Consider the following 27,828-nt stretch of genomic DNA (forward strand, 5'->3'; position numbering starts at 1 on the left):
CATATACATACTTACTTCACAGGGATGTTTGTAAAGTGATGAACTGGGTTTTAGCCCACGAAAGCTTATGCCCAAATAAATTTGTTAGTCTCTAAGGTGCCACAGGTACTCCTTGTTGTAAAGAACTTGTAACACCTACCTCATAAATTAACATCTCTAAAGCACCTTGAAATCTTCAGATGAAGGGTGCCATATAAATATAAAGCAAAAGTAGCATAGTCTGTGCTCTGCACTGACCAATCAGTTAAACTATATTATGGAATAATTGCTATGCAAGTTTTGTTCAGAAATTAAGAAAACAAAAATAGTTATTGAGCTACTGGGAAAAAACTAAAGAACCCCCTGATACAGCTTTCCTTGGGAATCACAATATAAATAAAGTCTAGCCCAGGGGTCGGCAACGTTCGGCACGCGGCTCGCCAGGACAAGCACCCTGGCAGGCCGGGCCAGTTTTATTTACCTGCTGACGCGGCAGGTTCGGCCGATCGCGGCCCCCACTGGCCACGGTTCGCCGTCCCGGGCCAATGGGGGCAGTGAGAAGCAGCGCTGGCGAGCAATGTGCTGGCCGCGGCTTCTCGCCGCCCCCATTGGCCCGGGACGGCGAACCGCGGCCAGTGGGGGCCGCGATTGGCTGAACCTGCCGCGTCAGCAGGTAAATAAAACTGGCCCGGCCCGCCAGGGTGCTTACCCTGGCGAGCCGCGTGCCGAACGTTGCCGACCCCTGGTCTAGCCTATCATTTCTTTTAATTTTCTAAACAAATTTCTGAAATAGTAAGTTTGCACTCAGCTAGAGAAGCAGCAGAAACTGCTACTGCTGTAATGAATGAAACAAGCAAATAAAGCAGAACTTTCCCCCCAGTGTTTTAAATATTTTTTTTAAATCTTCAGTTATTGTAAAATAACAGGAGTAAAATCATAGAATTGTAAGACTTGAAGGGACCTTGAGAGGTCATCTAGTCGAGTCCCCCGCACTCATTTCAGGACTAAGTATTATCTAGACCAGTGATTCTCAAACTAGGGCCGCCCTTCCTGCAGCCCCCATTGGCCTGGAGCGGCGAACCGCAGCCAGTGGAGCTGCGGATCGGCCGAACCTGCAGACGCGGTAGGTAAACAAACCGGCCCGGCCCGCCAGAGGCTTTCCCTGAACAAGCGGTGGCCCTAGTTTGAGAACCACTGATCTAGGCCATCCCTGACAGCTATTTGTAAAACACCTTGGTTTTGAGAATTCCTGGCTCTTCCCTCCTGTTTGGTTATCTTATTGTTTTGGCTGTAGCTTTCATTAATGCTTCATACTATTTACATCAGAGAGAGAAGGTGGGTAAGGTAATATCTTTTATTGGACCAACTTCTATTGGTGAGAGAGACAAGCTTTCGAGCCACATAGAGCTCTTCCTCAGATCTGGGAAAGGAACTCCCAGCATCACAGCAAAATGCAAGGTGGAATAGATTGTTTAGCATAAATAGTGAGCAAACATTGTAAAGGTACCTGTGACGGGTTGGATCACAGAAACCCCCTTGGGAGCTGCCACCCGATGTGCAAAGACTACCCCTGCTTCTGTTTTCCCTGCCAGCTCAGGACTCCAGCACCCTTTCTTGCTGAGCCAGACACTCCTGTTTGGCTCCAGACACAGATCCAGGGTCTGAATCACTTGTCCCAAAGCTGCAAGTTTACCTGAAAACAGCTCACAGTAGAGTGCTTGTCTTTAGCACTCAGATGCCCAACTCCCAGTGGGGTCTAAACCCAGATAAATCCGTTTTACCCTGCATAAAGCTTATGCAGGGCAAACTCATAAATTGTTCGCCCTCTATAACACTGATAGAGAGATATGCACAGTTGTTTGCTCCCCCAGGTATTAATACATACTCTGAGTGAATTACTAAATAGAAAGTGATTTTATTAAATACAGACAGTAGGATTTAAGTGGTTCAAAGTAGTAACAGACAGAACAAAGTAAGTCACCAAGCAAAATAAAATAAAATGCGCAGATCTATGCCTAATCAAACTGAATACAGATAATTTCCTCACCAGTTCCAGAGTGCTCCCTTTTACAGGCTAAGCTCCTTTTAGCCTGGGTCCAGCAATCACTCACACCCCCTGTAGTTACTGTCCTTTGTTTCAGTCTCCTTTAAGTATCCTGGGGGGGGTGGAGAGGCTCCTTCTTTAGCCAGCTGAAGACCAAATGGAGGAGTCTCCCACAGGTTTAAATAGACTCTCTCTTGTGGGTGGAGACCCCCCCTCCTCCCTCCTATCCAAAGTCCAGCTCCAGGATGGAGTTTTGGAGTCACCTGGGCAAGTCACATGCCCCTGCATGACTCAGTCTTTGCAGGCTAATGCCATTGTCCACATGGCATCTTGCATGTCTCCAGGAAGACTTCTCATGTGGATTGGAGCATTCCAAGATGCATTGTTCCCTAAGTGTCTCCTGATCAGGTACTTAACCTGGCGAATTCCTTCCTAAAGAAGCTGACCAAATGCCTCACAAAGCTTACTTAGAAATCAAGCAAGCATACAGCCCATATTCTTAACCTCAAGTAGAAAATGATATATATGTACAAATTGGATGAATAGATATAGTAGACCAGAACCTTTACGGAGATATGTTACATGGCACAGGCAGCACAAAACATATTCCAGCTATGTCATCCATACATTTATAAGCACCCCCTCCCCATAAAGCCTTATAGGGTACACTGTCACAGCACCATTAAAGGTAGAGTGGCCCATTAAAACATCTGCAGTCATAGGACAAAAAGAGAGGGGATTAGTGGGTTACAGATTGTTATAATAAGCCATAAATCCAGTGTCTCTGTTCAGTCCATGATTTTTGGTGTCTAGCAAAGTAATAAATTTAAGTCCAGGCTCGTCTTTTGGAAGTGTTGTGCAGATTTCCTTTGAGGATGAGGACTGATAGATCAGATATAGAATAACTGCTTTGTGAAAAGTGTTCCCGCACAGGATGTTTTTGTCTTTTTATCATTTTCCTGTGTGAGTTCATTCGACAGCGTAGTGATTGTCTGGTTTCACCCACATCATTGTTAGTGGGGCATTTACTGCACTGGATGAGGTATGAGGTATTTGCATGTTGTGATACGCATGCATAGGATCCAGGGATCTTGAAAGGTGTGTTGTGGGGATGTTGATCATTGTAGCAGTGGAGATATGTCTTCAGGTTTTGCATCTGTTGTTCTGGCAGGGCCTGGCGCCGCTCTGAGTTGGTGTGTCCTGGTCTGTGGGGAGCTTGCTTCGGACAATGAGCTTGGAGAGGTTGGGGAGTTGTTTGAAGGCCAGACAGAGGGTTCAGAAAAGATTTCTTCCATGATGGGGGTCCTCATTGAGTATGGATTTTAGTTGCTTGATGATACCTCATATGGTTTCCAGCGTGGGGTGGTAGGTGACAACTAGGGTGTACAGTCAGAGGGGGGGTTATTTCTGTATTGAAGCAGGTACTCCTGGGATATTTGAGAACAGAGGCACTAGATTTATGGCTTATTACAACAATCTGTAACCTACTAAACCTCTCTTTTTGTCCTATGACTGCAGAGGTGTTAACGGGCCACTCTACCTTGAATGGTTCCTTTACAATATGTGCTCACTACTTATGCTAAACAATCTGTTCCACCTTGCATTTTGCTGTGATGCTGGGAGTTTCTTTCCCAGATCTGAGGAAGAGCTGTGTGTGGCTTGAAAGCTTGTCTCTTTCACTAACAGAAATTGGTGGTCCAATAAAAAATATTACCTCACCCACCTTTTCTCTCTAATATCCTGAGGCTGACATGGATACAACTATACTGCACATCACTATTGACATGGCAGTTTAAACTTTCACTTCTGTGTAAAAAAAAAAAAAAAAAGACATGGTTCTAACAGAAAACTGTCTAAACCAAAGGAAAAAATCCCCATCAGGCATGTCCGCCAATCTCACAGTTCTATTATTTAATTTTCGTAACAATTTTACACTGAACAAACCATCACAAAAGCATTTTGCCTCCTCATCTTCTTCAATATATAATCTCTAATTTAGTGGAGAATCAGCAAGTACAAAACATCATTTTTTCTTCCAGTTCTTAGTGTGCAGAAGTTGTCGCCATATTTTTTCCCAGAGGTATGTGTAGTTCTTTAGACAACATAGTGATGATTTCTTAGACACCCAAGACACCAGGGAATTTCCAGCCAAGAGCTTGTTGATAAAGTACCAGCTGACAGCAACCCCTCCATCTCTCTTTGTATGATGTCCACTTTTAGCAGTAGTAATCAATCTGTCACTGCACGGACACATGACCACACCATACATTAACTGTGTCAAAGGACAGAAGCACCATGCCTAATGAAGAGACGGGGAGTCTCTTGAACCCAATTCTTTAAATAGGGAATCCCTGCAAATAAAATCCTGATTGATGTTTTACAATTGTTTAATGCTGTGCTTTGCTTGACTTCAGTGGGATTGCCTCGGGCATAAGTCAGTGCAGAATCTGGCACATATACTGTCTGGTTTGATTAATGTAGCAATTTTGGGGTACAACCATCTCTATCATATGCATGCAGAAAAAGATAGGATAATTATAAACATGTATCTTGCTCATTTCAAATGAGATTTTCCAAAATGCCTAGGGGATTTGGATGCTCAGTTCCCATTAAAATTAATGAGAATTGGGTGTCCAAATTCAGCAGACAGATTTACAGATCCTAGTCTTGGTCTGAAGTTCACCTGGATGTGAAGGGCCGGTGCAAAGCCTCTCTACTATTTCTGATCTTAACATTTTTGTTGGTTGTAAATGTTCAAATTCTGAATTTTATCCAGTGGGGGTGAATCTAATACAATAAAGATGCACAGAAATACTGAAGATAGACTATTTTGTCACAATAGAAAGTAATTGAAGGCCAGATCCTGCAAGGTCCTGAGCAATCTCAGCTCCTATTGATGTCAATAAGAGGTGAGAGTATTCAGCACCTTGCAGGAAGTGATCAGCACCTCTCAGAAGTGAGGCCTAATTACCTCAGACAATCCTGGAGCAGGGAAAGAGTCTGGATACAGACTGATGAACTACAGTTTTAAAAGTATTATATGATGCACTCATTTAGAGTTTAACAGCAATATTATTGGAGGAACCCTCTAGAATAAAATAGGCTGCATAGCAGGGGGGATCTGAAGAGCTGTCTCTCATGCACACATACAATCTACGGCACTTTCTGTAAAAACTCAGAGGGACTCTCAGGAAAAAGTCCATTTTATAACCATAATATCTAGTTGTTCAATGGTATTTCTAAAAAGTACCTTTTCCCCTCATCCCTGTTTTCCTAGTGTCATATTATGGAGCTTATCCAGATGTAATCAGAGAGAATCAGGTAATTTATATGCTTTTCATTCAGTTCACTGTAAGACTCTTGGAGGACGTGATTAATTCACAAATAGCTGACTAGAAGAGTTGAGCATTAGAATAATTATTGACCGGAATGGACATCCTGGTTTTGTTCCAGAACAAGACCTACCTTTTGTGGTATACAAAAATCAATCATTCTTCCTAATTAGAACTTGTGGAATTTGTTACAAAACAGGAACAAGGTTTGCCCCATTGCTTTGATATTTTGAACTTTCAAGCTACATTAAATCCAGTCCATTATCATACTGCTTCCGGGACAGAAAATAGCAAGTAGGGTGAAGGGATGAGGGTGTTGATTGGATGGCATTGAGAATTTGAAAGCGGCTATGTTATTGTAGGTTCTTCTTCTTCCAGGCAGCTTTTTTACCTGAATTTTGCCAAATTCCTTAAAAGAGAGAGAAATGTACAGGTCTGAAGAGGATTCATATTTTCAGCTTTACTATTATATTATTAATTTTTTACTTTACTAAACTATATTATTCTGCTTTACTAGTGGATTCTTGATGCAAAATATGATTGACAGTTAACTTCAACTGAAAACTGAATCAGATACCATCAGTAGACTTCAGAAGTATTTCATACAATATTCTACACACAGTTTTTATAGATTCTGTAACACAAACCCAAGAAGGCATAAACTATATGTGCTTGGGTAAACAATTTTGAAATTTTCTATTGGCAACATTTCTTCTAGTGACTGGCAGATTTTTCTTGTTCTTGTCTTTTATTAACATACTATTCGATAACTAATGGCAACTGTAATATTATTAATTCTATTGGGGCATATGCAGTAGTACAGATGTAAATGACAGCAAATGGCATGTCCATCTTGGAAGAGTATGTTGATAATATTTAGAGGAAGGTATGAGAACAATGATTTAACCAATGTTCAAATTGCTAGCTACACCTTTGGCTCTTAGTTAAATGAATGAACAATAGTGTTTCATGGCAAATTTCTTTCCATTAGTTTCCTGAACGACAAAGACTTTTGGATCATTATTCTTTAGAACCTGATAGGAAGATCTCAAAGTACATGTAGAGCAGTCATGGATAGGAGGCCAAGTAGCTCAGATTGGTAACTGAATATAAAGTCTTCCAACTCTAGGTGACCAGCATAAATCCTGCCCAGGTTGCTTGACTACTACAAGGTATGGCTTTTTCCCCATTGGTGTTTATTGTATTTCAAAACGGTGTCTTCCTGTCTTTTATCCTTTACTGTAATGATCTTTATTACTTTTCAAACCCACTTTGGGGTAAAAGATCTGTGACAGAGTGGAGGTAGTTGCAGAACAGATGTCTGTCTAGACAGATGGCATTTAAAAAAAATGAATTTAAGAAAGGGTCATCTCAGCAAGACATCAGTGGGAACATGTGGTAGGCAATGCGTTAAGCAAAACAATCCATTCCTAGGTTATGCTGGCAACATTGATGACAGGTATGAACAAAAGTAGCACATAAAAAAAAAAAAAAAAGCCAGGCTAAAAAAATCCAGCTGTATTTAAAAGGTGGAAGAATCTGTGGTTGTCAAATGGCAAAGGACAAAATTAGAAGTGACAGAAATTGTATTTGGTAGCTTCAAAATGGGAGGTTAAAAGAAAAAAATGAAAGCTATAAAAAACTTGACAATGTCTTTTTAACAAGCACTATATCTTGTGATAAAGTTGAATGGATCTCGGAATGTAATCAATAATTTTCACTAACCGCTTTCTGCAAAAATGGCAATAATCCTTTTGCTGGATTCTTCTCAGATATGTTCAGATGACATACAGCCGCTCCGAATTTCTCCAGATGATAATTCACTCTACAGAGTCAATTTCTCAGTAGACTAGCAGAAGAAAATTGTCTAAAAAGGTACAGTGTTCATATTTTGACAATATATCTTGACTGCTAGCAGGCTGGTGTCTTACAGAATATTATTTGAGAGCTTCACTTCAGAAAAGCCAGAGGATACTGTTATGGTTTTTGTATTGTATCTGAGTATTCCAACAATCCCAAAGAAGAAACAGAAGATGATTGTTAGAGACAACATAGCTTTACTTGAACAACAACCTTTTACGGACCTGCTTCTCCTTTCACTTACAAGACTACAAATCAGGAGTAACTACTCTGAGAACATTTGAGTTTCATAAATGTGAGGGGAAAATCAGGCTCTGTATCTCTAATATAACATCACCATGGGCTTTTAATCCATATGAATAAATCTATATAACCCAGCTGCTTGTTTGCTCATAGGCAGAATATACTGAAACAATATAGCCCCCATATTTCTGAATCATCTCAGTACCCACATAGTACTAATGGATAGTGGGAAATCCTAAATAAAGCAGGGCTTTGGAGCGGAGCCCGGAGCTGGAGTGTGGAGCAGCTCCGGAGCAGTGGAGCTGCAGGTTTTTGCCTGGAGCTGGAGTGGAGCCGGAGCACAGCTCCAAAGCCCTGAAATAAAGTTCTGACTTTTTTTTTTTAAATCAAACCACAAGCCTGTGGTGCACAAGATTCTCTCCCATGGACACATTTTACAGCAAACTGATTATTTGCCTGCTTCTAACAATAAACAACGGGAGACCAGATTTAATAATTATAATGGTAGCATCTTGACTACTTCAAATGCATTTGCACACAAAAGGCTAAAGAGGAAAGATGTTTAAATCATCTGTATGTAGGTTTAAAGAAGGTTAAAACTCTGGATTGGACTCGAGATCTCAGTTCAGTTCCCAGCTCTGCCACAGACTTCCTAAGTGACCTTGGCCAAGTGATTTAATCACTCTGTGCTTCAGTTCCTGCTTGTAGAACTGGCATTATGCTATTTCCTTTGTCTGTCTGGATTGTAAGCTCTTCTGGGCAGGGACTCCTCTTTACTATAAGTGACTGTGATTTTCAAAACTGACTAGGAAATTTAACCACATAAATGTCATTGAAATTAATTGTAGTTTAGTAGCTAAATCACTTAATCAATTTTGAAAATCACCTAGTCAGTCTCAACCTATATGTACAGCTATCACAATGGGGCCCTGACATCTGAAGCAGTGAGGTTCTTACCCACGAAAGCTTATGCTCCCAATACTTCTGTTAGTCTTAAAGGTGCCACCGGACCCTCTGTTGCTTTAGTCTAAAGAAAATTCACCATAGTTTGTTCTTAACTCTCTCTGAGCTCTTTTCTTAAAGTTTAGAAGTCAAATACTCCTCCTTTGGAAAAACTCACAGGAGGGGCAAAAAGACTTGTCAAACCCCTTGAGAGTGAAATGGTGAAGCTCCCAAGGAATGCTCCTTTCATTGGGTAGGACTTTCTGCCTTGCAGATGTTATGACTGATACTTTGCAGACTTTCTGAATTTGCAAGGAGTTTAAGACCCCATCCCATGGATCTGGGGTCTCTACAAGGGAGAGTCAGCCCCTCTTCTTGGCTCTTGGAACCCCTTCAGCCCTGGCTGCTATATTACCTATTATACCCCTCATCACCCTGCACAATGGGGAAAAAGGCCTGGAAGGAGCATTAATATTGGTTAGACCAACATTAACTCCTATACGGATTTCCAAACAGAGATCTGTCAAGTCTCTAGAAAAGGATACTAGATGGAGCAACTGTTTCTTGTCCTTCCTCTACTCCAACACTCACCCCAGACGCAGCAATATAGTGTATGTGAGGAAGGCCTTCCAGAGAATTTTTGTGGTTGCTGCCGTGTATCTTGTCTTCCTCCCTGTTCTTCTTTGGAGAGACAATCCGCTTTCCTCTTCATCATGAGTCTTTATGTAAGGAAACTGATGCTTCTCATCTTTTGTGGGTAGGAGATTTGGTTGGAGAAGTTTGACTCTCACCATCTCCACATTTTAAAGTGTAAAGAAATTCCACCAATGGAATAGACAAACGCTTAACAAATGGAGAATACAAAGAGTGATTGCTAATAAACCACTTGGGGGGGGGGGGGGGGAGAACTCTTTAAATACCTGAATATGCAGCATGTAAAAAGGAAGAGAGGTAGGGGCAGAAAAGACAGAAGCAGTATCGCTTCTCACTGCTTGTTTGTAGCATATGTACCTAAAGAACTCATTACCTCATTCCTTACAGGGACAATCATCTCTTCTTAGCCTCCTTCGTCAGTCTCAGCACTACTTAGTGCCACAGAACGGATAAGCAAAGAGACAAAGCCAATGAGGAGCAGCACAGGTCATGCTGTAGAAGGTGACTGTAATGACACTTTAGCTATTAATAATTTAGCTTAGTATTCATTCGTTAACATTTAAGTGAGGATTCATTGTCACATCGCCCATCACAGATGCACGCTAAGGAGATAACAGGTAGAAAGAAAAAGAAAAAAAAGAGAGCAGTAATAAAACCCTTTTTGTTGCTTCCAGGCATGTTCTGCGGTTTGGTTGCTAAGCTCAATGTATTTCAATGCTTTGCTTTTTATGGATCACTTAGTTGAACTTGTAACTAAAAAACACAGAACACTTTGGTTTTGAGGCAGTCCCATAGCCTCAAAATACATAGCTCTGAATACATAGCTGCCATTTCAGGAAGGTGTTGTTAGTTGGCTTTGGGTTATACATAGCTGGGAGGAACAGCTCCATATTAATTCCCCTTTTGGGTATGTTTAGGAGGCACTGTTCTGGCTTGTTTTCTGTTATATTTATAAGACCATGAGTCTGGTTCCTATCAAAGTCAACAGGACCCACATGTGTATGTCCTGCGTCAGAATATGACCCTGAAACTTTTGTTTTGTTGTCCAGAATTCCAAACATGCATAATAGCAGGTCTTCTCCTTCAAGGAGGGTCAGGTCATCAAACGGAACCCAGTTGTTTTCCTGCCCCAACACAGGTTGGGGTTCCTGGTGTTTCTCCAGGATATTCCTTTTTTCCCATTCTTGCAGATGCACATGAAGAAAGAGTCCCGGTAAAGGCACCTTTGATTCTGAAGAAGAGAACAGCAGAAGAGGTTTAAAAAGGATGCCAGCTCAGCGTGTGCAGTGGTAAGCAGCAGGCACAGATGTTAGGTTGTCTTACCCCATGTCAGAACCTCACAATACTCACTTGATGGTCAGTCTCATAGCCGGGAATATATGCATGTCAGATATGGGTGCCAGAGTGGCTCAACCAGCTGATTCTAACAAAAAGCAACCCACCCACCCAGAGTACACTGTAGGGAAACCACAGGGCAGGCTGTTATGAGCTAAATGCTTCTGAGTTGTATCATTTTGGCCTTCATCAGCACTCTTCTTGCAAGGATCTCAACATATTTTACAAAGGAGAGCAAATATGATTACCCCTCTTTCACCACTGAGGCACGGAGATGTTAAGTGACATGCCCAACAACAGATTCAGTCTCCTTGATTTAGTTCCTAGTCCAGGATAACATGACCAGACAGATGGGGAAAGGCAGCCAGACAGATACCCTCTACTGCACTGAGGAACACAGCACCTCTACTCTCTCTCTCTTTCCCTTTTAGATAAGTATTTTCAAACCAAACGTGCATGACTTTCTGGTACTGTTGGAAATGTCTCTTACATTGCCATAATACAAAGGAACACTTGAACCATATGGAAAGATCAATATACTATCATCACTAACAGATTACTGATATTTGTGTTGTTATTGTTATACTATATACCCGTATATATTCATCTTTCCTTTCTGGCATTTTACACTGGTGTAATTGAGAGGAAAATCAGGCCCTAAATGACCCTCATAAGTAAGAATCCAATTCTGTCAAGGTGGTCACAGATTCCATGACTTCTAAGGACCTCCATGATTTCTTCGGCTTCAGCCTGCCACAGCTGCGGCAGTGGAGCAGCTGTCAACCCCCTCCCAGGAGCAGCAGTTGGGGCCAGGGCCGGAGTAGCGGCTGGGGCTGAGTCAGCCCCAGGGGCCGCCGCAGCCCCAGGGGCTTGGCTGATCAGTCGCCGGGGCCGGAGCAGCGGTCGCCGGGGCCGGAGCAAGAGTAGCGGCTGCCATCACAGGACCGGCCGACAGAGCAGCGGCCAGACTGGGTCAATCCTTTAGGAGGAGCAGTGGGGCCAGGGCATCAGTCAGCAGTCATCTCCGACTGTTAGCCCACCCCCGTCCCCCTCCCATGGTATTTTTAGTTAAAGTCAAGGACAGGTTACAGGCTTCCATGAATTTTTGTTTATTACCCACGACCTGTCCATGACTTTTACTAAAATTCCTGTGACAAAATCTTAACCTTATTCACGAGTGACCTCCGTGACAGAATCGGGTCCTTACTCATGAGGTATATTTTGTCACCAATGGAGTTAAGTGTTGTTGATCAATAGCTAATTTTCTAGTTATAATTTTATTTATTAATCATAAACATTTAAAAAGAAAAGAAATACTATACTGGGCATCTTAGTTTAATAACTCTTTGAGTAATTAAACCAGGCCAGCTAAACTGCAGTCCCAGTTAAAGTAAAGCATTTTTCAGTTTAGCGTGTTTCTTGATAGGGACGCGTTTTGAAAATTATATCTTCTTCAGTGAAGAAAGAAAGGGTTAGTTCTATATATTTTGTCTGTTGGCCACTGAAGATCTTCTGTTGATCTGATTATAAAGAAAGACTGAGGCCTACATCCTTTTTACCATACTCACAGACTGAAGTCATAGGCACTAGAGAGGAGTGGCAGGACCCAAAGGGCCATGCCCTCCCCCACTTCTTAAAATTTGGCTGGAAGGAAGAGTGCTGTGGCTTTGCTTGGCTGGCTGGCACCACAGCCCACCCTGGATCATGCCATGTGCCAGGTGGGTCCTGCTCTGCATCATCCCACATGCCACCAGCTGAATCGTCACCTGCCAGCTGCCAAAATTGCAGCAGTGGTTCCTCTCAGAGCCAGAGACCAGCCAGGTCGGGGAAGTGTGATGGGCTGAGGGCTCGCTAACAGGGAAGGGACATGAAGGAAGGGGCAGGGGCGGGGAACAGGGCAGGAGAGGGTCAGGCCGGTTGTGGGGAGGAGGCAAGTGTTTTGGCAGCATCAGGTCTGTGGGGGAGGGGGTTGGCTTCCCCACTTCTGCAGTCCTTCCGACATCTGTTACTGAAGTAAATGGAACTACTCACATGACCAAGGCAAGTAGCATTTGTCCCTCAGTATACGCATTTCTAGTCCTAAATATTGATTCTCTTAGTCAAACATAAGCATGGTGGAGGTTAAACAACTACTGGCGAGCAGGTTCTGTTTTAACGAAGGTGTTAGGACTGGCTCAGATGAATAATTAAAGCATTACCCTCAAGTAAGGGAACAGAAAAATGAATGGATCTGATCCTTCATCACTGAAAACAAAGGAAATGTTGCCATTACTTCGAATGGAGCAGGACAACCCGTTTGTATTAGTAATGTGCATAAAATTAGATTTATTAGTAGTTTTCCTGGCATTGTAAATAAACATGATTCCAAAAAGGATAGATGCACTCCTGTATGGAGTGCAATTAAAAAGGGAAATTAACGAATCAATGCTTTGTTGTGCTTGTAATTTGGCTGAAAATTGTGGTTTTGCGGGCTTACAATTTGGATCTGGGGAAGAATGCAAATGAAAACACAACAGTACTTAGCAACTATTTGTTTATTCCTTTGTTCTCAAAACTGCACAGAAAATTACTGCCTGCCTCTGGTAACTGGCAATTACAGGCAAAAAAAAAATTAAAATTAAAATACAATATGTTATATTATCAAAACTAAAGTAGGCTTTTCCACCAAATAAACAGAAAACAACCCCAGGCAAGCAGCAGGTAACATACTAGGAAGATTCAGCTTCTTTAAGAAGGCCTTTGGCTTAACACATCTGTAGGTGTCTATGACTGCTTCTGTCAGCTCAAGATGGATGGTGCTGCAATATTAAGTAGCACCAAAGAATGAAAGGAGCAGCATATAGGAAAATTCTGTAGAGCCTTCACATCCCTGAAGCCCCGCTTACCAGCATGGTACCATAGCCCCAGGGATTAAGAAACATTGTGGCTTTATAATTTAAATATTGATTAAGGAAACATTTTACATATGGGAATACTCAGCTGCAAAACTTTGTTAAATTGCATTTACTCTGTGCCATTTTCACAGGCATTAAACAGCACTTGTGGCCCTATACTGCCTTCAACCCTGCCAAAATTGATAAATCAGGCTTCAAGTGGATTTAAATATTTATATTTTGAATTTCTATTTTCAGGTTCTACACAGATTTAACTGAATTTAGTTTTAGCTTTGGTAATTTGTGTATGCACTTCTCTAGACTCAAGTATGCCAGATGTTCAAATGCCACAGAGGATTATTATTATTTATTTATTCATGTAGCACCATCCTCATGTATCATGGTTCCTAACAGTGAACTAAACAGAAGACAAACACATGTGTCCTTGTGGTTAGAGTTGTGGACTACAAGTCAGGATTTCTAGGTTTGCCACTGACTCATTGTTAAGGATACGATTTGGTCATGGAGGTCACAGATTCTGTGACTTTAATAGGCCTCCGTGACTTCTTTGGCTTCAGCCCCACCGTGACCATACCCTGATTTTGTCCTTTTTTCCCCCCCAGGACTGTTCCATGAATTTTGCTTAATTTTGCCATGACAACGCTGTATCCATACTCACTGTGTAACTCTAGGCAAGCGTCTTAATCCAAAATATTCTAAGTTAAGCAAATAAATAAAAGTGACTGGATTTTCAAATGTGATAAATACCTTCAGCTTTCACTGACTTCCAGTTAGACCACTGATAACTGTATAACTTTAAGCACCCAAGTTTAAAATTCAATCTCTTTCTGCTCCATTTACCCATCTTTAAAATAAATGCAGTGATAAGTACCTACTTCACAAAGATATTGTGAGACTTAGTGCACTTTGCAACGTTAATTGTGGTATCCTTAGTTGAAAGGTACTACAAAAGTGCAAATTGTAATATTAACAAAAACAACAAATATAAAACCATTAAAGGAAAAACATAAATGAGACTTAAACTTAGATTTAAAACTAGAAACAGCTGTATGAATTTTTCAAAATAGAAAATTCCACCAGAGAACGGTTGACTGCACAACTATTCAATATCTTGTATAGTAAAGATCTCTCTACTGCCTAAACAAAGGTGATGATAAGAATGATGGAGAAAGAAATTGTGGGAAGATTATTCATTATTATAAAGAAGGGTTAACATTAATCATGGATTAAACATAATGCTAATGCTGGAATATACACATGAATCAATTCCCTTAAATAAGAGGAAATCAAACTTCTGATAACCCTAGGCTTCAAAAGTAAAATTGTCAGTCTTGTAGGAAACCAGTGGAATAGAAGAAACAACAGGATAATGTAAGGGAAATGGGAACATTGAAAACTTAAGAGTTGCAGGCAGAAGGAGTATTAAGTTTATTATTTTTTGTAGTGCTCACATTAAAATTCTACAAAAAACTTGAGAGCTACCATTACAGTCCAATACAGGGAGCTAAAATTCTAGATACCCACCTCAGCCTAATACCAAGGTTCTAATCAGCAAATTGATCAAAAAGTGAGACCTTTAACCAACCCATTCTAGATTTGTCTGTTCTCTTGAGCAGCCCTACAGTTCCTCTTTATTTGGAAATAATCATCATGCTGGTCCTTCATATTATCATCATCATCGTCATTATTAAACATTTATATAGGTAGAACTTATCCCCCTCAAACAAATTGGTGGGTCCACTGGATAAGGATATGTTTGTACAATGTCTAATTGGCAGTTCCTGCCCAAAATATCTTACAGTCTGAAAGGACATGACATTAATGCGAATGTAAAAAAAAAAATGGGGTAAGGGGAGGGAAGACAAGATAAAAATAATAGGATGCTTCAGAGTAGACTAGCTGGGTACACAATTCATAGCTAACTAGCAGCAGTAATCACAACTTGACCCCTGCCTGGCTGTTACCAAATGGCAGTTTTCTGTATGGAAGTGTGAGGCGTGGAATGGGGCCGAGCCAGCTTCTTTAGTCGTCCTCTTCACAAGCTCCCACCATTGTTATCCACTCCACCTTCTATTTTAAAAAATTAAGTTAAAAACAAAAACTTATATTGCCATCTCTCCGGCCAGAACTAGCACTTTTGCAGCCAAAAGGGACAACATGTGAGATTGCACTTTCTCTCTGTACTTAGTTCCTGTTCTGACTTCATAAACTGGAACCACAATAAATATTTGGAAGCGAAGTTGGCACATATGCAATGCATTTCTGACCAACAGAATGCTGATCCAAGGCACCAAGTGACACCAAAATTTAGCTTCAGCAGAATATCCTCTTTCAGGAAATGGATTACAACTTACAGAATAATGTTTTATGAAAACAGAGAGGGAAAGTAACTTGGTAAGAGTTTGCTTTGCTAGGCAATCATATAAATCAGCTCTCTTTGAGAAAGACCATTAAAAGAGCGGTAAAGCTATGTGCTGCCACAAAAGGGACCTGAATTTGATGCTGAGCAAGCGTTCTCTGTCCATGACAAGTGATGCCTAGGTACATCACAGAGGCAGTAGGCTGTCTCTGGGGTGAGTCTGGGTTGTCATTTTTCCAAAAGCGCAACCAAGTTCTTGAGCACTGATATCACTCCAGTGATGCCCTTCCCAGTATTCTCCGTAGGAACCAGTTAAACAGAACAAGATAAGAGAACTATGTTGATTTCAATGGAGTTACTCTTTATTTACTCTGTACATATGAACTGACATAAATATCACTACTTATTACACATCATTGATCTGGTCCTCTCAGAAACACTAGGTACAAAGAAACAGACTACAGAATGAGGAAACGAAGCCACCGCCATTTTGCTGAGTTAATGGGAAACTTACATTGACTTTAGGAAAATACTACTGAAATGTCCTTTTTGTTATTCTCTCTCTTTCATTAGGTCTTTCAGCTGGTGACTCTTCAGTATTCTTTTGAGGCTTTGGAAATGTCATCAATCATCAACCTTTTCCCAAGGCCAAAACTATAACAGGGTTCAGAAAAGAACTAGATAAGTTCACAGAGGATAGGTCCATCAATGTCTATTAGCCAGGACAGGCAAGGATGTAACACCATGCTCAGAGTGTCCCTAGTCTCTATCTGCCAGATGCTGGGAATGGTCGACAGGGGACGGATCATTCAGTGATTGCCTGACCTATTAATTCCATCTGAAGCAACTGGCATTGGCCACTGTCAGAAGACAGCATACTGGGCTAGAGGGACTGTTGGTCTAACCCAGTGCGGACATTCTTATGTTCTTATCATTTAGGAGTTTTCATCATGCTGATTATGCACTTGATGGTGCAACAGGAAGAAAACTGCACCCATGTGGAGCCCTGGTAAAATCAATGACAATCCACACGCTATCAATTTTAGGATTTGAGACTTGTTGACATTTATTTCATTACTGGATCCTTGCTTCCATTTTGGAATAATATTTTTACTTGGCAAAGACAGACAACCTTTCATGGGAAACTTTTCTGCTGCATTCAGGTTATGTTTTGGAGCACTGATACCATTCCGGTGAGGCTTTTTACAGTAGATACCTCTAGGACCCATTTCTGATCTCTTGTTCTGGTTAATGGTGTAGAGTTATCCTTAATTACCCTGTCAGTGTAACTGGGATCACAATCAGGCCCCTAATGTATTTGCAATCTTTAGGTGTCACGTAAGATCCACTTTTGAGTAGTTCAGTAATGGTCACAGAACAAAATTATCTAACAATTTTCTCAACTTTTCTCTTATAGGGATATTTTTTATAGTCCCTTGCCAGGGATTGCACCTTGACATGATGGGAAGGCTTCTGAGTTAGTGACCCTGAATGCTATGCCAGCAGGAGTTTAACTCCTGGTAAGGCCACCCCTAGTTGGACAGGTCAAAGGTAGGGACAAGACAAAAAGCAGCCCATTGCTGGGGAAGATCAGACTCCTTAATCCTGGTAGGCAGCTATTCTAGGAGAAAGCATACTCAGTATCCAAATGGGGGCTGTCCGGCCCGCTAGCCAGTCATGGCATATGGACTTTGGTGGAGCAGCCATTTTCTACTTCAGTCTCCAATGGTAGTTGCAAACAAGCTTTGGCACTGCTGCACAGCCCAGGCAATGTTAACCTGGCATATTTAAGGAGATGTGAAGGACTTGTTGACTCCCATTCTTGGTGGGTCTAGGAGGGAGGAGTATCACACACTCCTGACACTGGAAACAAGCTCACAACTGGGGCACTGATGGGGATTTGTACAGAGGGGCTTGGGGAAAATCAACAGCTCAATGAGAGATTCAAGAGCAGTAGCAACGTTGGTAAGTACTGAAAGCACGGTCAGATTGGTTGTGATACAGGACTTGGAGAGTGGACCTGGGAGTGAGGAACTGATGTTCCATGCTAGTACAGCAGGACCTGAAGCAGGTTGTAAAATTTGCCAGGATTGTCAGCATTTATGCTTTATTGGTTTAGTTTGATAAATCTGTGGCCTGTTATTTGCCAGACTCTATTATGGAGTCAGTGACCTCCTTCCTGTGTGCCCATGGTAATGTAAGAATGTTACATTGGCTAAATTGTGGTTTTACATAAGAGACCTAATTGCTTTCTTTTAAACTGAGTTAATTGATTCTTAATTCTAATGAAGCTATGTCACTTATTGTACAAAGACCACGTTCTGATGACTAACCACTAACCACTAACCCAGGAACCTATCCTTGTAACAAACCCCGATGTCAACTCTGTCCACATATCTATTCCAGTGACATCATCATAGGACCTAATCACATCAGCCATACCATCAGGGGCTCGTTCACCTGCACATCTACCAATGTGATATATGCCATCATGTGCCAGCAATGCCCCTCTGCCATGTACATTGGCCAAACCGGACAGTCTCTACGCAAAAGAATTAATGGACACAAATCTGACATCAGGAATCAAAATACTCAAAAACCAGTGGGAGAACACTTTAACCTGTCTGGTCATTCAGTGACAGACCTGCGGGTGGCTATATTACAACAGAAAAACTTCAAAAACAGACTCCAACGAGAAACTGCTGAGCTAGAAAAGATATGCAAACTAGACACAATCAACTCCGGTTTGAATAAGGACTGGGAATGGCTGAGCCATTACAGACATTGAATCTGTCTCCCCTTGTAAGTATTCTCACACTTGTTATCTAACTGTCTGTCTGTACTGGGCTAGCTTGATTATCACTTCAAAAGTTTTTTTTTCTCTTAATTAATTGGCCTCTCAGAGGTGGTAAGACAACTCCCACCTGTTTATGCTCTCTGTATGTGTGTATATATATCTCCTCAATATATGTTCCATTCTATATGCATCCGAAGAAGTGGGCTGTAGTCCACGAAAGCTTATGCTCTAATAAATTTGTTAGTCTCTAAGGTGCCACAAGTCCTCCTGTTCTTCTTTTTGCGGATACAGACTAACACGGCTGCTACTCTGAAACCGTTCTGATGACCAGCATTTCTAACCTAGTTGGCCATCATCAGCTCTAGGTCTGATTTCACAACTAAAAAAGTTGCTTGTTTGAGAAATTTGAGAAGTGGCCTCTTGGTGATTAAGAGAAAGAATGCAGAGGGTGGGAAATGATTGAGAATATGTTTGTATCACTAGCACAGCTGCCACTAGCTAGTAGCGACTTGTTCCGAAAGCATACAGTTCTTGTTCTGTGGGTCATGGTGCCACCTAGGGGAATGCTGAAGAGAACTAAGAAATGACAGAAAAGGAAAAGTCAGTGGGGTTGAAGAGAATTTGGCCCTAGTTTGTATAAATAAAAAAAATGCTTAAGAAATATGAAGGTTTGGAGGAAAACAAAAACACAAAAGGAAGGAAACTCTGATTTAAGATCTCAGCCCTACACCTCTGTGCTTTGGCACTGTGATATAGGGGGTCTTTTATGAGGTACACCCAATGTCAGGGATACAAGTCCTCAACACATAATGTTCTTTCTTTGATAGTTAAAATAATGTTAAGATTCTTGGGTAAAACGAAGTTTGTTTTGGTTTTCATTTCTGTTTGTTGATGGTACTAAAATGAAACATTTCTACCATAGAACACTTTGTACACGGAATGCCTATTAAAATACAAGGTATTACAAAAAAAGTTTAAACCAAAGCTATGTAAACACCTGGTATTACCTACCTGGTTATCTTTCAATGTGGGCATGAGAGGGTGTCACTTCATCTCCTCAGACACGCACACATAGCTGGTGAGGAAAATCATAGTGCATTTGTTAAGGAGGAACTATCACCTCTGCCAAAGTGCAGAGAACTATGCACCCATATACTTGATGCATCTCTGAGGATGAAAGGGAATAAAGGTAAGAAATGAGATGATGCACTTTAAATACATTGTGAAGTTTTAATATAATTATATAAGAAAAAAAATCATATGTTCAGCAACATTAAAAAAGAAGAGTATAAACACTCAGGAATGTAAACCACTAAATTCAACAGAAGCTCTCTCTATATCTATGATTGCTAAAAGAAGCAAAACAGAAAGAAATTAGAGATTCACTTAAATCTACCACAGAGTGTCAAGAGAGATTTAACCATGGTATAGCAACCCACTCAAGCCACCAGAATTAAACAATCCATCAGGAATAAGCTTAACGTTTATAAATGTGTCAGATTATCACAATAGTAAAAATGCAGCTCACTAATAATAAAATATGGGCAAATCTCTTTTATAAAGTCCTATTTTATTTCAAAGCTTTTTAGATGCTGAAGAGTAAAACAAGTTACAAGCAATATCATCTGAAAGATAGCTTTTCCTGAGCTGTTTAACAATGTCCTTCCCTGTGTTGTTAAAGGCAGCTTAGCGCTGCCTTAAACAACATTCTAGAGAAGGAACCAGCTAGTACAGGACTGACCACAGAAAGGTGGCATGTTCTTTTCAGGAAAGAGTGAAAGCTTGCGAGTTTCCCACTGAATTCAGGAGAGGTAACATCTGTACTTCCACTTTGTTGAAAAGTTGTACTTGTTGTGAAGGATTAAAAGTAACACTTAGGTTATGCAAGAACATGTACGGCCAGCTTGAAAATGTATGAATCCAAGTCACCTGAGCCTAGTGCCCTTTTTCCCCCTGTAATCCTTGTCAGGTATCTCTTTTCACAATTAGTTCAAATTTGCTGAGGCAATTCAAAAAAATTTCTTTCATTAGATGTCTTCTGTTGGGACTGGATCAAAAGGTGCTGATGCGATTCTAGAAGAAGTCAGCGGGGAACCCCAATATGATAGAGAGTTTCATATGGAGTAGATGTTATTAAGAAAATACACTTGGGCATTCATGTTACAGCTATATGCAGAAGTTATTAGACGCTTTACAGTAATTAGAAATGGCTCCACCTGAAGTCTTATTACTCCTTGTCACACCTTGCAGTGCAAGACAGCCGAAGAAGGGTAAAATAATTAAGAACCAGGATGGAGCGCATCAATTAGATGGGGTAAGAATATTCCCTTCATGGCAGGAATCAACATACATTCAAAAAATAAGTTTTCAATATTTTAGAGGTCACCAACTCTGGCTGTGGATCCATGACCAGGCAGGGGAGTTAATCCAGCCTTATCTTTAAAAATATTTTATGCAGCAGCAGACTGCATTGAGAGTTGCCTGTGGAATAGGACCTAATAATCAGCAGGGGAAGAAGAGCTCATTACCATGATCTCTTCTTCCTCTGCAGATTACCTCAGCATGAAGCCACCTATCTCAACCAAAAAAGATTGCTACTAAGAGCTACACAAGTTGTTTCTAAATAAACTTGCTAGGTTTGCAGCCTGTATCAATGACCTTCCTATGACTTTTCAAAATGCAGAGGACAAGAATAATCTCTGTGTAATAGCATCCTAAAAGTACAAGAATTAACCTCTGAGTAGATAACGTAACTCACTAGCTGTACCATTTTTACTTCTGTGTTAGTGAAACATACAAGGTATCAAAAACAATCAGACTTTACTGATCAATAAAGTTACACTCTCAGATATTTCCTTAAAAAAAAATACAACAACGAGGAGTTCTTGTAGCACCTCAGAGACTAACAAATTTATTTGGGCATAAGCTTTCGTGGACTAGAACCCACTTCATCAGATGCATAGAGTGGAAAATACAGGAGCAGGTATAAATACATGAAAAGATAGGAGTTGCCTTACAAGTGTGAGGTCAGTCTAACGAGACAATTCAATTAACTGTAGGATACCACAGGAGGAAAAATAACTTTTGTAGTGGTAATGAGAGTGGCCCATTTCAAACAGTTGACAAGAAGGTGTGAGTAACAGTAGGGGGAAATTAGTATGGGAGAAATTAGGTTTAGGTTTTGTAATGACCCAACCACTCCCAGTCTTTATTCAGGCCTAATTTGATGGTGTCCAGTTTGCAAATTAATTCCAGTTCTGCAGTTTCATGTTGGAGTCTGTTTTTGAAGTTTTTTGTTGTTGAAGAATTGCCACTTTTAGGTCTGCTACTGAGTGACCAGGGAGATTGAAGTGTTCTCCAACTGGTTTTTGAATGTTATAATTCCTGATGTCAGATTTGCATCCATTTATTCTTTTGCATAGAGACTGTCCAGTTTGGCCAATGTACATGGCAGAGGGGCGTTGCTGGCACAGATTGGCATATATTACATTGGTAGATTTGCAGGTGAATGAGCCCCTGATGGTGTGGCTGATGTGGTTAGGTCCTATGATGGTGTCCGTTGAATAGATATGTGGACAGAGTTGGCACCGGGGTTTGTTGCAGGGTTTGGTTCCTGGGTTGGTGTTTTTGTTGTGTGGGGTGTAGTTGCTGGTGAGTATTTGCTTCAGGTTGGGGGGCTGTCTGTAAGTGAGGACTGTCTCCTACGGTCTGTGAGAGCGAGGGATTGTCCTTCAGGATAGGTTGTAGATCCTTGATGATCCGCTGGAGAGGTTTTAGTTGAGAGCTGTAGGTGACGGCTAGTGGCGTTCTATTACTTTCTTTGTTACACTACAGCGTTAATAAGCGATGGTCACAAACACCACCCTATACCGGAAACCTACTGACTGCTATACTTATCTACATGCGTCCAGCTTTCATCCAGACCACATCACACGATCCTTTGTCTACAGCCAAGCTCTAAGATACAACCGCATTTGCTCCAATCCCTCAGACAGAGACAAACACATACAGGATCTCTACCAAGCATTCTTTAAACGACGATACCCATCTGCTGAAGTGAAGAACAGATTGACAGAGCCAGAAGGGTACCCAGAAGTCATCTACTACAAGACAGGCCCAACAAAGAAAGTAACAGAATGACTACACGTAACCCTAAAACTTTTGATCAGGATAATAATGTCAGTGATTTTCTGAATAGTCAAACATTCTGATAAAGTTTGCTCTGCAGCAACTAAATGTGGAAATGTTAGGATCATTCACAGAAATTAAAGACACACTGACTAAAATGCTTATAGAACAGTCCTTAGTTTCTCACAAAATACGTGATTTAAAGAAATATTGTGCTGTATGACCTAGTTTTTAAATAAAGCACTTTTTAGTACTGTAATTTTACTTTATCTGTATATAAAAATCATGTGAAATTGTATAAACAGTTTGAACTGAGGTTTTATATATAATATTATTATTTAACAGATTTGGCTTTTTTAAGTCCAATTTTGTTCCACCTTTTCTAGCAGACCATTTACTAGCTAGAATCCTATATGGCACACATCACCTCCTTTAAGCAAATGATTTTTTTATTAGTCCCCAGAACAGGTACTTAAGACAGGCTTCATTGTACAAAGTTCTGGAATTTTTTAATTGATGCTATTTATCTGATTAGCCTAAACTCCTTTGAAGCAAGTACAAGACATCTCTTATTGATGAATTCAGAGTTACTGGCAAGCTGAGTATATCAGATGACACCTTCCTCAATTCTGGAAATTCCACCACTATGATTGTTTTTTACATTAAATTAGCAGAATGTAGAAGATGGAGTTAGATGTGCTTGACTGCAAGATTTAGGATAAAAATTTAATGATAGTATCTTGTGACAGCTGTGTAGAGCAGCAGGCCCTCCATCTCCCTGGACTCGTCCCTTCAGTGCACTGAGGAGGATGCCAAACTTGATGGAGTAAACTCTTTTTCTTCCATAACAAAGAGCTTTACAAATAAATTTTTGATACAGGCCAAAGCGCCTTTCCTGTAGCTAATGTGAAACGGAGCATAGACATGGAGGAAGGCCTGGCAGAGAAGTAACAAAAGAGCTAGAAGCATACAATAAAGCCAGGCATACCACAAACCCTGAAGATTCCGCACCTCTCCAGTGCTCCAATTCAGGAAAACATCACTATTCTAGACAGCACTTCAAGTCAATGGACTTTAAGCCTATACTTAAATGCTCTCCTGAACTGTGGCCCAAAGCTGGGGGTAAAATTTTGAAACTGGGACTTTTGAAAATTTTATCCAGTATCATTAAAAAATATCAGGCACACAATTAATAAGTCAACTATGCTCCTCTGACACAAATGAACTTTCAACAATAAGAATAAAGCTTGAGTGTTCAGGAGACAACTTTCTCCAAAGGTGATCCAAGACTGTGGAATGTACCCACCCACCGTCCCTCCCAGGAACTAAGACCATCACAAACGTTACCACTTACCACTCCAAGTTGAAAACGCATTTCTTTGACCTGCCTTCTCTAAAATAAACACACTAATAGCTAAAAGCCCATGCTTTCGCACAGGTGTAATTCATAAAGTCTTGTATATAAAAAGAGCTGCAAATGGGTGAGAACTTAAAAAATTGACAGTAACAGACCGTGAATCCTGAAACTGCTACACAGAAAGAGCTCTCAACCATGATTGTAGCTGCTTCCATCGCTTCACACAGATTAAACAGACACTATAGCTTCAAAATGACAGTGACAATCCTGGAATCTTATTATATAGATAGCAACAGGTATATTTATATATAAAAAAACCCACCCTACCAAAAGAAAACACTCCACTGTACATTCATCTTCCTCTCAGGAAAGGATAAGGGAACAGAACACACGACAAGATCTTAGTCACATTGCTTAATGCACTACCGGAAAGTGCTCAGATACTACAGTGTTGAGCATGGCATGGTAAATAAACCTCTACAGAACAGAATTTGACTTTTTACAGTTACCACAGCTGAGCTCCCAGATAATGCTGTGATTGCAGCTTTGGACATGTGAATATTTAATAATACCATCAGTTTTTCAGATGTCACAATTATTTCCCGTTCTAAACACAGGAAAATAACTATGGTCTCTCAGATAGCTCAGTGGTTTGAGCATTGGCCTGCTAAACCCAGGGTTGTGAGTTCAATCCTTGAGAGGACCAGTTGGGGATTGGTCCTGCTTTGAGCAGGGGGGTAGACTAGATGACCTCCTGAGGTCCCTTCCAGCCCTGATATTCTATGAAACTTGCCAGTACAGATACCAATATGAGGTAACTGCTGGTGTATACTAAATATTTAATGGTTATCACTGTGTAAAATGTGTTTTCGTAGGATTTTTTTAAAAAATATCTTGATTTGATTTATTAGCAAGTGAAAATCCAATTTTGACCTCAGATACATGGGCACATATTGCTGTGTATCTTGACCCACTTCTGAAATCAGATGTATATTGTAACATATTGTTGAGTGGCTTGACCTGATTTTGACCTCAGCTATCCTAGCATGTATTGTTATGTACTGAATAATGTAAAATCAGCCACTGAGCAGGTCTGACAAGAAACACAACAATAGTTGCCTATCTAGCTGAGATCAGAATTGAGTCCTAATAAATCATACATTGGGCATAGTTTTAGCTCCACACAAAGCAGTAACACATTCTATAATGGGGACTATATGATTATTTTTATCTTCTCCCATAATATTAGAATAAGGAGACACTTGAAATTAAAGAGAAATAAATTTAGAGCCAATAAAATTAAACATACCTCTTTACACAGTGTATAGGTCAACTTGTGGAATTCACTGTTGCAGTAGGTCATCAAGACAAATACCGTACCATGATTTACATAGGATTAGCTAATATAATGATCTTTACCAACACTAATAGCCATGCTGGCCAAAATAATGATACGGATTCTCAGATCTCAAGCTCCTAGATATAATCTGATCATCTGTCAGCATCAGAAAGAATTTCCTCACTTGTATACAGCATTGTACAATTAAGCCCTAATAAGATTTATGCATGAGCTTAAATTCAAACACTGAATAGTCATATTGAAGCCAATGTGACTACTCTCAGTGCATAAATGTAAACCATAATAAGTAACATAAATCTTTGCAGGCTCAGGGTATTAGGTAGGTGCTGGGGTTTTGTTTTTGTTTGTTTGTTTTCCTTCCAATGAATCATCCAGTATTGACCCATAGAAAAGAAGTTTCTGGACTAGATTAGCTAATATGATATATCTGATATGACAATTCTACATAACATTTACTCACCTTATATGGCAATAACCACGTCTGTTTTTAAAAATTTAAAATGCATTTCATTTTTTTTTAAACTTTCAATGAGAATTTGACGACTAATTCCCTGTGGTGTCTTTAAAAATCTCCCTCTAGATCATGAAACAAGGCATTATATTTATACAATCAAACACAAATGATATTGGACCAAATCCTGCTATAGGTTACATGCATGTAAATCCAAACATTCTTTCACAAAACAGAGAGAGGAATTTGGCCTCACATTTGTAGCAGTTACTGCAGTGGAAAAATAGCAGAAATAATAACAGCAAAAGCAATAAAGCAATACTTGCAATTGCATACAGATTCAACAGGTTTTTGCACTAATCACACAGATCTAATAAGACTGAAATAACCTAAAATTAAAGAACATTTAAAATAAAAAAACCTAAATAATCACAATTACATTAAATTTGTCGCTTATTTTGTCTTGTCATTACAGCATTGTAAAAAGGATTTGTAGGACCCTATATGGAATACTGTGGAGAACACTAGAAATATTGCAGTAGGAGGGATACTGAAAAACAGTAAGAATCCCAGAAAATGGTAGCAAGGATAATAAATAGCCTCAGCAATTAAAATTATGTGGCAAGGTTAAGATTAGGGTTATTTTCATTAGAACATCAGCTATTCAGTGGACGTCTATAGTGAAGGCAGCTACTACTTGAACAACTTACATCAAAAAAGCAAGAGGGCACAATCTATTCCTCCCAAATCACTGTTTACAGCACACAACACTAATTTAATTTCAGAAGCCTGCATCCACAAACACAAATGTCCATAGGAAAATGTCGCTTTGGTCTTACCTTTTGCTGCCTGGAACCTCGATGACTTTCTGGGTGACAGTTTCTTCGGATACTTGAAGGAGTAGCCCATTTTTCTTCTGACTTCTAGAAAAATCATCTTTCCTTCTCCATCTTTGAGTCCCCATAATTTTAAAAGTTACTTTGAAACTTCCAGTTGCAAGTGTGGAGAGGTGATACTGACACATTATCATCACTGGATCTGATGATAATTTTTTCCTTAACTCACCATTCTATCTTTTCTTTCTGTCTCTGATTTCTCTCCTTTCCTTTATTTCCTTCTTTTCTGCTTTTTTCCCCTCTTCTAATTCTGCCTGCAAACAGTCAATAATTTTTCCTACTAGCCACTTTTTCCTCATCCCTTTTCTCTTCCTTTGCCCAGGCTTCATGTGTAAAGAGCTTGCATAGTGAACCTGACTAGGATTATTTAGTTTCCATCTGTACCTAGCCTTCTTACACTGGATCTGTCTGCACAGGGAAACTGACTATCCCTTTATTATTTTCCCTTTTTTATATAAGGCAGGGAGGAACTAGACTAATTCTAAACTCTTTATATGGGGAGATCATTTTCGCTCTCTCCCCACTTTCAGCACCAGGTACTAGCTCAGGAAGATCTTGTTAATTTTATTTTTGCTGTTCAGTTCCCCTATGAAAATGAGCAGCAGGGCAACCACTTTGATGCATGTCTAAGGCATGTAACTTAAAATAATACATATGGTCAACTATAATAGTAAAATACGTGCTGAATACCCCAGTTAAACAGAACAAAAATGGCATGCCTTATATTTGTTATTTAAACCTGCCCTCTCCCCCGCCCCGCTTTGTGTCACTGCCTTCCATTCTAGGTGACATCCCAAAGAGACCTCAAAGTCATAACTGGACCACAATGGAGCTTACAGGAATAACAGAAATCTCTCCATACCTATTTCCAAAATTTTTATTAGCACTGGAAATGCAAGAGGGTATAAAGTAAAAAATTCACTTTCAAAATTACAAAAACAAGCAACAGGATCTCCCTTGCAGACTCCTATGGGGTTGAGCGCAGTATCTGCTGGGGTATCCTTTCGAAAAGGAGTTGGCCAGAGGGAAACAAAAACACTGTGCTTTCTAATTGAAACTGTGCTGAGTTATCCTATGCTACTTACTAACAATTATTTGTTAATTATCAGTTCACCTTCAAATCCCCAGTGCAACACTATCCCTTTCATGTGGCTGTGGGGCACATACTGGACAAATACAATGAAATGGAAGAACAAA

At 40.3% G+C, this 27,828-nt stretch overlaps 1 protein-coding gene across 1 annotated transcript in view; it reads right to left on the reverse strand.

Moving 5' to 3' along the window:
- MAMLD1 (mastermind like domain containing 1) overlaps nucleotides 1-26,715 on the reverse strand; it is a 345,220-nt gene extending 318,505 nt beyond the window's left edge. The window contains exon 1 of the mRNA XM_042851117.2: nucleotides 26,575-26,715. The gene's annotated coding sequence lies outside the window, so the exon portion shown is untranslated. The remainder of the gene's footprint in view (nucleotides 1-26,574) is intronic.
- Nucleotides 26,716-27,828: the final 1,113 nt, after the last annotated feature.

Source organism: Chrysemys picta, chromosome 9 (assembly GCF_011386835.1).
Source record: "Chrysemys picta bellii isolate R12L10 chromosome 9, ASM1138683v2, whole genome shotgun sequence".
Classification (NCBI taxonomy): domain Eukaryota; kingdom Metazoa; phylum Chordata; order Testudines; family Emydidae; genus Chrysemys; species Chrysemys picta.